Source organism: Euprymna scolopes, chromosome 8 (assembly GCF_053919585.1).
Source record: "Euprymna scolopes isolate OS-2025 chromosome 8, ASM5391958v1, whole genome shotgun sequence".
Taxonomy (NCBI): Eukaryota; Metazoa; Mollusca; class Cephalopoda; order Sepiida; family Sepiolidae; genus Euprymna; species Euprymna scolopes.
The window spans coordinates 113,279,315-113,294,444 of NC_136489.1; the positions used below are offsets into that span (position 1 = coordinate 113,279,315).

General features: G+C 33.3%; 1 protein-coding gene across 16 annotated transcripts in view; it reads left to right on the forward strand.

The window, feature by feature from the left end:
• LOC145283711 (vitamin D3 receptor-like) overlaps window positions 1-15,130 on the forward strand; it is a 1,095,565-nt gene that overhangs the window by 894,576 nt on the left and 185,859 nt on the right. For 13 of the 16 annotated variants that reach the window (XM_080132747.1, XM_080132736.1, XM_080132749.1 and 10 more), the window contains one exon: window positions 3,614-3,717. The gene's annotated coding sequence lies outside the window, so the exon portion shown is untranslated. Of the gene's footprint in view, window positions 1-3,613; window positions 3,718-9,222; window positions 9,458-15,130 lie in introns of all 16 variants that reach the window. The other 3 variants (XM_080132744.1, XM_080132746.1, XM_080132745.1) reach the window with 1 other exon arrangement.

Consider the following 15,130-nt stretch of genomic DNA (forward strand, 5'->3'; position numbering starts at 1 on the left):
ATTAGTGATAGTGTTTTCTGCTAGACGGGTATTTCTTGTGAAAGTTTGGCAAGGGGGGGGGTCCATAGAATGGAGCTCAGCTGAGCACTTGCCATGAAAATAACGATAAAGCAGAGACAAACTCGCAACATCTCCTCTGTGAGAAAGAGGTTGCAGGGAAGAGAAAAGGACATCCCCCATAAGGCTACGAAATCTATTTTGAACTCTATCAAGGCAGGATAAGTCCTTTCTAGCAGCTCCTACCTAGATGTGGCAACAGTACTGAGTCCTTGGACGTACCTGGCTCTTATATAGATAGAGAATTGCATCAGCAGTGAGATATCTACTGGATTATATTATTCATTCACAGACTGTTTTGTTGTAATGCGGCTCTTTAGAATGGGTAGACGTGCGAGTGGTTCAAACTAAGATTGAAATTTGATCCGTTTTTTTTTTGTTTTTTGTTTTTTTCGACACTCATTTGCTGTTTCATTAGCACAAGCAAAAGATGGAAGTCTTCTTTATCATATTAGCAATAACAGCAAGCAAAGAGCGCTCTATTTGTTTTTATAGAGTGTTGTGTTATTCTTAACGATAAAGCTCTCTCATATATATGGTGACCCCAAAGAAACGGGCCCCAACTCTAATTAGGCCCCGTTTCTTAGTGTTTTACCTGAATGAAATGAAACTTTGGTCATAACTAGTTTATTATATTCAAAACATAGCATCAAAACACTAGGGTCTTTGGCCTTTTTTTCTCCGCATATGTTCTAGATGGCCTCCATTTAACTTTTGTTTTTTGGTCACCCTGTATATATATTTTAGTTCTCTGACAAGTGTCATGTATTTGTTTTACCCCCCCCCCCTCATCCTCTGTCTTCACCCTGTCATATGCTAGGACGACTTATTTTGTTATTGTTATTTTCCCTTCTTCAAATTATTGCAATTTCCTTCAATGTTTCATATTACTTTCTGTTCTCTGACAAGTTCCATGTATTTTAGTTTTTCTTTCATTTTTTTTTAATTGGTCTTAACCCTGTGATCTATTGGAACTTATTATTTGCGTTATTATTATCATTAGCAATATTATTATTATTATTAGCAATATTATTATTGTTCTTAACATTATTATTAGTATTATTAGCAGCAGCAATATTATTATTAACAATATCATTATTGTTATTAGCAATGTTATTATTGTTTATTTTTCAAATCTTTGCTGTTTCTTTGAATGCTTCAGCATTAAATTACTTTTATCTATCTCATGATCATTCACTTAAAAAAACTGACGTATTTTTTTTATTCTATTTTTTTAGTTTTTTTTTTTTTTTATTGGTTATTTTTCAATCAATCATTAAAGAAGTCAATCCTTTTTCCCTTTCTTTCAAGGCTTTAAAGCTGAAGGGAACAACAGCAACTATGGCAATAGATTATTCCAATTATAGACTTAATCCTCTGCTTTATTGCCCTCTCATCTTTACAAAACCTGCATTTTTCCAATTTCTGCAAGATTGGGGAATTTATTGCCAAAGAAATGAGATTAAACTCGGTTAAAAATGATATAGTTCCATGCTGGTTATGTCTGAATTGATGTGAATTTGCAGTTTAAATCTTGTTGCCTTTACTGTTAAGGCTCAAGAAACTTCCCAAGTGGCAACCATCACCTGTCAGACATGAAGAGTTCGGTCTTGGAGAAGGAAAGAACAAGACCAATTCTGGAAAAGAAAAGATGAATGGCAATAAATCTTTTCTTTTTTTTTAAAAAAAAAGGTTAATGCCAAAATAATTTAATTTACATTGACATTTTTTTAATCTCCTTAGTTTCAAGGAGAAAAGAAAAGAATTATTAGTTTAAATATCTATTTTTATACAAAACTAGAAGAATACCCGTCCCAAGACGGGTAAAATGAATTCCCCCAAACATGACAGTTTTAACCACATTTATGTCCCCCTTACAAAAATTAAAATCAGGATATAATGATACTGAACCTTATGTCTAGAATTCTTATTCAAATTTTATCAAAATCCATTACATTATTTCGATTCTAGAAAATATCTAGAATTTAAAGCTCAAGGGTTCTTAAGAAGAAATCAATTTAGGGAATCTTGCTTAAGTGGTGTCTAATTATAAATTAAATTTAATGCAAACCTGAAATATTTGAATTTTCAAATGTGAGGTTGTATCCATATGCTGCCTAAAATGTCTTTAGAATGCTCTACAGAAACTGAAATTTGCGAAGTATTTATTAATTTATGTCTTATAATACCTAATCACAAAAATCGAAAGTATCTCAATTTTCACAAAGGGCTTCCATCACCTCTTTGCACAAAACTATACTAAATATAGCCCACATTATGCACCCCTATGCCTAATATGAATTGCACAATTCATACAAACCGGTTTTCTTTTTTGTTGCAGACCATCAACTAGTTGGCCTGTTGTGTACAAATCCCAAGAGCGATAGGAGCCTTATATCATGTCAAAGTGACACAGTTCAATGAGCGAGATCGGAGATGCGCCACTGTACAACTCATGCTCTATACTGATCCAAGTTATTACAACAGGACCATTGCCAGCACCATCAAAATGCAAATCTGGATGGTTCAACTCTTGAGGGCATGCACAGGATGATGAAAACAAAGTTTCCAGTCATGGTTATCGTCTTTGGTGTGGTTTCAAGAGGGCCACATCATGCCACATCACATCTTTGAGGTCGGCTTGAAAGTCAACATCAAAGTGCACCTAGATGTGCCGAAGATGTGGCCGCTGGCAGACCCTGGATGTGGCAGCAGAACTTGGCGCCGGCCCACGTCAAAAGAAACCGAGGCTTCAGAAGGAGTGGTAAGACTTTGTACTTTTTTCTCACTGGGCCCCCTTCTCCTCTTACTTGAACCCGCTGGACTACTTTGGTCATATGTCGAGAACATCACCAACATGACCTCCCACAACACCAACGCCAGCCTGATCACTGAAATCTGCAAAGTATTTGCCGAGTTCCCGTCGGCACTTGTGGAAAATGCATACTCCCAGTTCCGGACCAGTGTCGAAGCGGTGATTGAAGCTGAAGGTGGCTACATTGATTAGATATGAGCTCTACTTCATAATCAAGTTACCTCAGTCGACTTTTTTCAATAAAAGTTTTAAAATGAAGCTGTAGTGTTGTTTTCTTTAGGGCAACAAATTTATCGTTCCAGCCTGTAGATTCTTCAAGGAATGAGTCTGAATTTTTCTTTCCAAATTATTTACAGATGACTAAAAAATGCGACCCCGCCCTCGACAAAACCTAACCCAGTTGACCTTCCAGAGAATGAATAATTTTTTTTTTAATTTTAGATATTATTCATCCGGGGCAACACTGGTCAATAAAATACTAACTTTGTGGATATTTGTTCTTTACCTTTTTTTTATTTTTTTTTTTACTATTAGCTGGACATACATACAAACATACATACAAACCGACAATTACCCTTTGCATCATAAGATTTTATGGATTTGCCATCTTGGTAATGCCGAGAATTTCTTCTGGTGCGTTCGATAAAACTTAGGTAAACTATTTTATATTAACATTTTTTAAAATTTTTGGTTGCGTTTTCATATTTTTAAAAATATTTTTGTCCAATTATATTTTTGTAGGAAATATCTGCAAGCGATGCCACCAGTTGAAATGAAACACAAGAATTTTTTCATTATCAACTAAAGATGTACAGAATGTATACAGACACACAGAAAGAGTTACAGTAAGTAAAAAAAAAAAAAAAAAGATTCAATCTTTGAAAGAAAAAACAATATTACTAGTTTATTATTCTCATCTTGCTATGTTCACAAAAGAAGTCATGTTTTCAGTTGAGTTTGTTCAGTTGCTTGTGTACAGTGTAGCATTCATATCGCTTGCCCAATGGTCACCAAACTAGATCGAAGGTAAAAGTCACAGAAAAGCTGAAAATCGCACTTTTGCTAATGACTAGGGCTATGACAACAGCATATTCTTTTCATTGTTTTGACTCTCAAGTATATATCCGACACAGTTAGACACAGTTAATCAACCGAGAACCACATCACTCTATATAAAAGCATATAAGATATCCAGGAATACACACTTGAGAGTCAAAACAATGAAAAGAATATGCTGTTGTTCTAGCGCTACTAATGACTTTGGTTCTGTTCATCTTAGAAACTAGCTTTTTGCCAATATTGAAAATTTGGTCATGGTAAAAATTAAAACAAAAATCTAGAATATAACATTGGTCATAAACTATGCAAATCCTGACCCGCTGGGTCACGACTACTACTATTTAACTTTAGTTTAATTTCATTCGAAAATTCATTAACTCAAGATATCTTCCTGCATAAATAAAAGTAATAACTCACTTTAATTCTTGATTTTAATTGTTATTGTTACTCACGAGGAATTCTCAAACATGCCACAATCAGCGATTACTCACTAATTTTGACCGTTTTGTTTCCTGGAATCTGGGTGACAACAAGTTTCCCAAGATTTCCAGTACTCTCCACTTCCTTTTGATAACGTTTGTAAATGAACTTGCATGATCGCAACAGACGTTTACCATTGGTCTTCACAGAAATGTGTGTGGCAATAAACCTCTCCAAGGTTCCAGCAGTTTTTGCACTTATTTAGTGGAGGTTTCGTTAGTGCTTTCCTGCCTTGGTCTTTTCATTCTCTTTGACCCTTCATGAATTTTTGTGTGGTAGCAGCAGAAGCTGATGCTCCTTTTTTTGGGCGGGGGTGGGGGGCGCTACAGTTTTTGATTTTTTTTTTTTTTTTTTTTTTTTCAGTTCAATTTTTATTAACTTTATTTAGTGTTCCATCTTTTTTTTTCTGTTATAGTTTACATGTGACTGATTAGTGTTTCTAGTGTATGTAGGTTAGTTTCCACATTTGAGTGTTTTCGTTAAGACTTCAGCTGTTTTGATCATTACCGTCCACTATATAGTCTCAGTTTCCCCTTGATTCCAATTTCCCCTAGTCCTTTTTCAGCTTTTTGGGATTGTTCTTTGTGCTCCTACAGTTATTGGTACCCTGCCAAAGGAGGGGTTGGATCTAGTAATTCACTCCCGTTCGTCCGTTTGTTTGTTCACACTTTTCTCGATAACCACACCTTGGATTTTTTTTTTAATTTTGCGAAAACATTAGTCATAGTGAAAGTAAATTTTTGTAAGAATGAATTTTTAAGGATAATTCTAGTTGCCTCCCCTAGGAGCCATTATAGAAGTAAAATTGCCCCCAAATCGTTTATCCGTTTTTTTTTTGTTTTTTTTATTGCACTTTTCTCAATAAACATGCCTTGGATTTTTTTAATTTTTCCAAAAACATTCGTTATGGTGAAACGAAAAATTTTTCACTTGTAGAAGAGGACCCCGCATGTTCCAGTTGTTAGTATTGTATCGAGTTTATTATTATTATTATATAAGTCTAGAATCATTATTCCATTTTGTTCAAATTAAATATAGTCCACATTACCACACTTTACACCTAGCAGCTGTGTTCCAAAATTCATGATGATCGGTTAATTGGTACAGAAGTAAATCTTGTACGGCCAAATATGTTTAAACATTCCTAACTTTATACAAATTGAAATAAATGCTCTTCTGTGACCTATCTCTGTCAAAGACGGGCTCTTGGTTGGTCATCGCTAAGGTCTATCACAAGATTCTGTACCATGAGTTACACTTATAGCACTACGATGACCAATGAGTAGATTATTCGGATGACGACTCATCACATAGGCATCTCTTGGAATCTGGTTGTATAGATGGCGTGTAGTAACATTCTGTTATAGAGTAACACCTATTTCGGGAACAATGGACTAAATATAGTTACATATAACATGTCGTGATGTGGGTTACGATTCATATTATTCATTTGGGGCCTCTCACTCCGATCACAGTCAAGATTCTGATCTGGATCATTTTGGTGGCCTGGGACATTCGTTTTGGGTAAACTTGGGAGGTCCGCTCTCCTAGGCCTTGCCTCCTGTCTTTTGTTTGGAATAAGTTTGATTCTTACTGTCTGAATCGACCCAAAAGAGGAATGTGACAAATTCCCAGACAAATTTTAAAAGGCCAGAATGCTGCATGTTAGGGCCGTTGGCTTCACACCGCCCACATTTCAACCTTGTGTTGGATCTTTCTGCGCTAGGAAGGAAGTAAATAAAAAAGGAAATATACCTATTTCAGTAATAATGGACAGTGTTTGTTAAGATTGTCGAGAGATCGATTTTTTAATATATGGTTTTAAGCAAAGTTTTTATTTAAAAAAAACATAATAGTAGTTGTTTTACTCAAGTAATTTTCATAATTTTTTGATATATTACTATTTTCGACATGACAATTTAGTAAGTACTATTGTTTTTGCTTAAAACCAAATATATATATAAAAAATGATCTGTCAACTCTATTTTGATGAGCACCTAATGGATATTTACCTAGAGACACATTGGTTTCACATTGCTTACCATAAGAAAATATTTCTAAACTAGCGGGACCTGTGGAAATTCCACAGGGGACTCATTCATATGTAATATATTGATGCTGGCATTCTGTAGATGTTCAGTGTAAAAGGAGACGCTCTGATATTATTGTAGCTTTTTTGTTAAAACTGCAAAATTATTTATTTAAGCTAGCACGAACGCCCGGCAAAGCCCAGACATAAAGTATGCTTAAATATATTTTAATTCCTGCAGATTTTGTATATATTATTATAGAGTTAATGTTCTATTGATTTTTATATATTATAAAGTTGCGATTTCAAAAATAAAAAAATATATCCTTGCATGGATGCATTAGCTTGAATCGAAACCGAAATAAAAACTTATGAAAAAAAGAAATATATAACTTGAGTTCCTCCAGCCATATCTGAAACCAAAACTTATGAAGAATTCTTGATAAAATTATTTATAAAAAAAATAGATGACTTAAGTGCCATCAGCTATAATCGAAACCAAAACTTACGAAGAATTTTTGGTAAAATTATGACAAGAAATGGAAGTACATAATAATTAAACGATCCGGATGTAAGCGCGACACAGAAAATAACACACACGCTATCGTATTAATATATAGATGCTAACTTATCATCGTGGTGAATTGATTCTTTATCGCTTTAGTTGTCTAATCTCATGTAAGGTTGCTTTTTGTAGGAAATCTTTCAAAATGGTCACCCATCCGAGCAGTGATAAGGTTCTTTACCTAACAGAGATTTTATGACGATCTGGCCTCTGTTTGTGAACATCTGTTACTCCTGCGAGGTCACTCATCCAGGCTGTAAGAAGACCCATTATTGCTTAATGCTAATGACTTCAGCAAATGACTGTTATTCCTAAGTAGTTGCTGGTAGTCAGTAGGGTTTTTGTTGCTTGTGGACGACAACGATGTCGGTTCAAATGGTGAACTGGCTAATTATAGCTCAAGTTTAATGATCTAACTGTTGCTTCATCAACGCATGCGGCTCTCGTTGCTCACCATCTGTTGTTAAGCAGGTCAGGTTTTCAATAAACAAAGAAAAAAAGGTGTAATCGATTCATGATTTGTGTTAAAACAAAGTTGACTGCCTTTGAAGAGAAGTTAAACACGTAGGGAATAAAATAAAGGAGACTAAATTGTCCGTCCTGTCAAAGTAAGAAAAAGGAGGAAGGGATTCATACATATTCATATGCATCCGTTCAATCAAATATTTAATTGTATGTGCGCACAGGGTGTTACAGCAAAATGTAACGCTTGACTAAAAGAAAACCGAATTGGCAATGGAACCGAAGTTGCATATGCAATATATTGTTTTTCAACTTAACAATTGTCCACAGTCACGATCATCGCAGAGCGAGCGCGGAATGAGTCACACACTTTGGTGATCATGTCCTTGTCTATGGTGGTGAACGCCTCCATGACAGAGTTAACTCTGTTTTGGTTATAGTTATTGGTTATAAAATGGCGTCCATTACGCCCGAGAAGAAATAGGAAGATGGCCATAAGTCCAGTGACTAGTGGTGAGGAACATGATTTTGCTAAAATTCCTCTGTATGTATGTATGTATGTATGTATGTATGTACATATATATATATATATATATATATATATATATATATATATATATATAATCTATTATTTAAATATTTAGCTTAAAACTTTAAATATTTGACTTAAATAAATATTTGAATAATAAATTAATTACAAATAATGTCCCAAAAATGTGGGGCGACTAGAATATAAAAAAAACAAAGGGGAAATAACCTCTCCCTTTAAATCACTCAAGGAGTGAAAAAAAAAAATAACACAGAATCGCTTATAAGAAAATAAATAAATCAACAGTCTTATATTATCCACAAACAGACTTTACTGTATCACTGCTCTTCAGTGTGGCTAGACAAGCAATTGCTTCAAGCTGGAATCGAAACTCAACTGTCTAGGTAACAGTCTCTGCTTATAACCCTTATGTCACTTGACCATTGCTAAATTAGATGAAAACATTGTCAAATGTCAGAAGCTCCATTTGCATTGCATTCATATGCTGCTCACACACACACACACACACACACACACAATTATCTGATATTTTCAAAGGTAAAGCACTTTGTTGTGAAGATACGAGATGCTAAAATTAAGCAATAACGCATGGTTCAATTCTGTTAATGAAAGGGAAGTGTACTAATATATATGCACACACACACACACACACACACGTTTGTATGCATACATGTGTGTATCAGTACCATTATTAATTGGTTAATAGTTATTAAACTTTCACAGAAATCTGAGTTATCTGGATTTTCATAAATAAATTCCACTCCATCTTTTTGTAAGGTGTGTGAAGAACAGCAGTCTTTGTTGGTTTGGTCACATTAAAAGAGTGGATGAGAGTGTTTGCATTGGTACATGTAGAACGGTTGAGATAACAAGGTCAGTTGGAAAACATTAAGAAATGATGAGGATAGATTTGGGAAAAAGAGGGATGGAGACCTGACCAGAGATTGTTTAGTTTGAAAGTCAATTTCTAAAAGCCGTTCAACACCTGCCAACATGTAAAACAGACATTAACGCAAATATGATGATGATTATATTACTGTTTATACTGGGCTTCTCAAAACGGCATGCTACTTTCTCCGCAAAGAATTTTGTATGCATAATCGTCACATTTCCCCCTATATGTTCTCAGTTTTGTTTTGTTTTTTTCTCTTTGATCCCAGTCAGAAATTATGTATTGATAGATTCCATTAACTCTCTTCTTGCAGAAAAATACATTCATCTTGATGCCTTTGTGTATTCGGGGCGGCCGCATGCATAAACACTTATACATATTTATATAATGATATGCAATTTGTGTGCAGCCATTTGTAAAGACAAACTGCAAGAAACTAACGAAAATCCTATTGAAATCATCATCTATTTGACAATCAATTTGGCGAAGAAAAAACAAATGTCGTATTCTATCGTAATTGGCTAGCTGTCTGTATCCGGTATTGCCCGGTAATGTATTTTACATGCATTTTGTTTTTTTGTTTTTTCTTTTTACAAATATATGTATTAAATTTATTTACACAAACATTAATGGCTACATATGTGCATACATGTTTCTGAAATCACCCATTTTAGGGAGACTATGTCTTCAGGCCAAGAATTTTCACTCAAAATTTCACCCAAGTTACACAACCATCCTTTTATATTACCTTCAAAAATAGAATCTTATTTTAGATTAGGGAGAGGGACACAGAGAAGTATATCATTTGGAATAAGGAGTAGGGGGGGGGGGGTCTGCGGAGGGATAAATAAGGGCATGTCGCTGATCCATCTATTTATCTCATGCTTTTATTTTATCTCATCTTAACTTCTATATGGACAATTTTTATTCTTTTTATAGCCCTAAAATTAAGTATCCATTCTCCAGTATACTATTAGAAAATATTTAAACAGTTCACCAATTTGGCATCAGTAACCACAGTAACCATTTCCCTTTGCTTAAAACAACAAAAAAGATTATATATATATATATATATATTATATATAATGCTCCTTATCTTGAGTTGAGCATATTAGGAAGTGATAAATGATCTACTAATAGCGTATCAAGCGATGCTCTTTGTGTAAACAAATTGAGCTTAGGAGTGGACCTGGGATCAATGGCAATTAAAGGGTGGCTCCACATTCCCCAAAGCCTGCAAGTTGGGGCCTCACCATTGGATATAGTTTAAGGTCATATTCAGGACCAGTACTGTATGTGGATGACTATATATATATATATATATATATATATATATATATATGAATAAAAAAGAATACGAAAAGTATAAAAGCTTATAACTTTATTCGTTTTTAATTGGTGACGTGCAGGAATACAAAATAATATTATGAAAAAAAATTAAAAATCTTTTTTTATAAGTACATATTTTCGACCGATCCTTCAGTCTTCATCGGTGTAGTGAAAGTATGAGGATGCACGGGGAAAAGGGGAATGGAAAAGGAAGGAAGGAAGAGGAGGAGGAGAAGGAGGTATAGCCAATGAGAAGGTGCCACGTCAGTCTTAAATATATAGACATATAAGTACGCACATACACACATGCACACAGTACATATACACATACAAACGAAAAATTAAACAGTAAATAAAAATGAGAAACGCGTCTTTAACTGTCTAATCCTTTGAATTCTAACGATATTATTTATTCTAAGAGAGAATAAGAATTCAAAGGATATAAGACGTTATGAGGAGAAACGCTATGATGCTCATTTGTAATTTAACGGCTATTTCTCGTTCAAATAAGAACGAAAACGTCGTTTCTAAATTCAACCGTTTTAAGACAAAAACGAAACGCTACTTTTTATTAATTTGTAATAATATATATATATATTTATTTAAATGTACAGAAGGTCAGAAAAACATTGGTACCGTCGGTTTCAAGCCTAACATAAGGGCGACCAGTTAATGATAAATCATAAATACTATTAGGCTCTCAGCCATGTTATTTCTGTTTAAGGAAAGGCAGGATCGCATTTATTGTTTTGAATGATGTTCATTTTTATTTAACTATAGCTTATCCCTATCTCTGTATATTTTATTTTAATATCAATTTTTTTTTTTTTTTAATCTAATGTATTTTAGTAACTGTGTGCTGTTCTATGTTGTTACTATTCCGCATGGTTCCGGTCTGATTGGTAAGTCTTGATTGGTTCAAGGGAGGTATCTATCTTATTGGTTCTTCAATCTTTGGCCTTTTTTATTTTAGTTAAGGGGGGGGGTAATTCGTGATTCTTTGTTTTCCCTATTTTATTATATTTTTTATATATATACCTTTTTTATTTTATTTATTATATATATTTTTTCCGCTTATATTTTGATTAATTAATCAGTGTCCCATATGCTGTTATTTTATTTTATCTTTGGTTACAATGTATCTGGTATCAAGTTCTAAGAGATCTAAGCTATTTAATTTCCAGGTCTTTTAATTTTTATTTTTATTTAATTTTTTATTTATATATATATATATATATATATATATATATATATATATATATATATATATATATATATATTTGGGTTTATGCTATTCTTTGATATAGCCATAAATTTCTTAATATTTTTTATACTTACAATAGCCTAGATATCTATTTTCACTTTTACTAAATTATTTTATGCGTTAAATTGGCTGCATTTAGAATGATCTTCAGGCCCAACGTAAGGGCGGGGCAGTTAATGGTAAATTGTAAATAATGTTAGGCTCTCATCAGTCATGTTGTTCTCTGTTTGAGGAAATAGCGGGGCCGCATGTATTGTTTATAAATAATAAATATTAAGCTCTTATATAGAAAAAAGTTTTTTCTTTGTAATCGAGCACTTTGTTGGAATTCTTTTCCAAAAAACGGTAAACAAATGTATTGCTTTAAATTTGGCGCCTTTTCAACGTCATCTTGTCAAATGGGTCATTTCACATCGACTTTTCTATTCTAAAATTAACTCAATCATCATTCAGTTTTTTTTTCTTCTTCACTCATTTTTCTTAAATTAGTCCAGCCGTGACAGTCGTGTTTTAAATTTCTTCCCTTTCTTTTTTCTACGCACATCTTATCTTTCTTTTAATAATATTATTTGAACTCATTCCCTTTTCCTTGTACCCATTTGTGAATTATTCCATGGATTTCTGCCTTTTGGATTACTTTGGACCATCTTTCAATTACGCGATTACCTTGGATTTTACTTGTGGAAATGGAAATTTAACAAACTTTTTTGGATTCTGGATTTTACCGTTATTGGATATTTTACCCTTCACCAGACTATCCATTCACCTGAAATCACCTTTTTCTTCACCCTATTCCTTCTGCTTCACTATTTCTTACCAAGTAAGATCCATGACTTACTTGTAGTTTCATTTAATACTTTTGCAAGCAAAATCCGATCCCGCATTTTGCTAAATCCTACCCTACTACTTAATTTACTCACATAAATTAATATACAAAAGTATAAATTTATGCGTAAACTGTAAGTATTTACTTCAACAGTGCTCAATACATAGGTAGAGCTAGTTAGTAAGTTATAAAATATATATGGCGATTAAGTAACACTGAATATTCTGCGTTTCATCCACTCTAGGATTCTTCAGGGTTAAGCCATATATATTTTATAACTTACTATATATATATATATATGTATGTACATTATATATATATATATATATATATATATATATATATATATATATATATCTTTTTTTGTTGTTTTAAGCAAAGGGAAATTATTTGCTAAGATTCTAGGAGTAACTTCCACCCCAGATGTGTAATGAAAGAAAGACTTACCTCAAATCGTTTATTATTTGGCTTATTCTGACTACTGTTCTCACCTTGAGTGTTGTTGTCATATCGTTTCAGCCAATGTAACCTCTGACCTTAAAGTGTATCATACAGATTCCCAAGTCCGAAAAAATACACCTGAATAAGGTCGAATGTTATATTGGCCGAAATGTTTTGCGAATGACACTCAGTAGTCCAAATAATCTCAATTGGGTATTTTTAAATTTTATGGTATGTTTTGTCATGATAGGCGTCAGTTGGACATTATAAACTTCAGACTCTGCAACCTTGGTTATGATTGCAAGTGTATTATCAGTTTTATTTCTCTAACGTTCGTTACCCTACCAAAGCTTGAAAATCTTTCAAGGGGTTCTTAACACTTAGGGATCCATGGATGGGTCTTGCGAGGTTAGAGGTTACATCGGTCGAAACATTGTGACAATAACACTCAAGATAAGAACAGTAGTTTGAATAATCTAAATCTATAAAAGTGAAGTTGTCTATGTGTGTACATTTCCCTACCAAACTACTCTGTCAATTTTCAGTTTACAGACTCAAGATAAATATACCTGGAGGTTGTGTTGTTAGTGTAGGACTTGACGTAGGTACACTTGTAGGTTGTGTTGTTACTCCCTGACTTGGTGTAGGTACACTTGTAGCTTGTGTTGTTACTCCCGGACTTGGTGTAGGTACACTTGTAGGTTGTGTTGTTACTCCCGGACTTGGCATAGATGCACTTGGCTGTGGTGTTGTTATACTTACGATTGGCGTCTGTGCAGCTGAAAATAGACTTTTACTTTAAGACAACTTTAATGATAAATATTTCAAGAAATGTTAAGATTGCTAAACCGTATAAACACAACAGTATAACAATCTATTCATTCTGACGTTAAAAGAGAAAATCTACAATAATGTAACATATGTGATAAACTCGATGTACTAATTGTTCCTTTATATCAAGTATTCAAACTCGTCTTAAACTACATATAAAAAGAATTGCTATATATAAGTATAGAGGCAAAACACATGGAATTTTATTCTGTATACAATTTGCATGGAATGTAAATTTTCAACTTTGTAATTTTCAAGTAATTTCTTATATTGCCCTGCAAAAGTAACTAAATAAATTCAAATATATGTGGTTAACCTGCAAACACTTTTAATTTTAATTTTTTAAAACAATCTTATAATTTATTAAATAAAAATGTTACATGTGGAAAAAGTAATTAATTGTTGCTTGTTAAAACTGTTTTTTTTTGTTTTTTTTTCAAATTTTACAAGATGAAACTAATAATTTCAGTTATCATTTAATGTAGCCTTCAATGACTGACTTGGTTCGACAATGTTCAGAATTTTAAATAAAAGAAACACTGATCTTTCAATAAATGAACACATTTTTATTACTCACTTGTTTCTTTGATGCAAAGTTGAATGCAGAGTTTCACTGTAACAGGTTTATTGGGATTTTGAGGAATAACTGTGATTCTAATTACAGTCTTATCGGTACCAGATGGAATATTGACAGGTTTGTCATTTCTTTCTGTTACTTTAGTTGGCGAATATCCTGGAGGTAGTGATTTCTGTAAAAACATACACACACAAAAAAATCAACAACAAAATAACCAGGTATTACACACAATAAACATGAAATAATGACTCAAGATTGTGTAAACTCATCGGGTAGTTTTATTAAGGTAAGTATTCTGTTGTCTAATCTGCGAAATTTAAGAGTTGATAGCAACTGGATCCTATGTTATTACATCTACTCCATTTCTATGATTTGGCTATGGACAGAAATGTAACACTTATCTTAAAACAAACCGTGTTCTTAATTTTATCTCCAGTTACAACACTGGCATAGTTTAACTAACGCGTATATTTGTATTTATTCTTGGTCGTTACAATACATCGACGCTACAAAAGACTCAAGATTTGACATAAGGAAAATCTTTTTAATCGGTTTTCAGCCAGAAATTTGACTCTCAAGGGGTTGAAGTTCAAGGATTTAATCTTTGAAAACTCTATCAAACTCCTCCGCCAATTTTGGGTCTAAACTCTTGAAATTTTAGATGTAGGTTACTTGGGCATGGATCTAACTTTTTAATTTGATTTGAGCCCAAAACAATGTTAAGAGGTCAAAATTGAGGTTCAAAGTTAAAAAACAAATTGACCTCTGCAGTCTCTACCAAATTACTCAGCCAATTTTTGGTCTAAACATTTGAAATTTTACATAAAGTGTATTCAGACATAGCGTAAGCTTTTTAATCGGTTTTCAGCCGAAATTTTGGCTGCCAAGGAGTCAAAGTTTAAAAGATCTCTAGCAAACTATTCAGCCAATTTTGGATCTAAACATTTGAAATT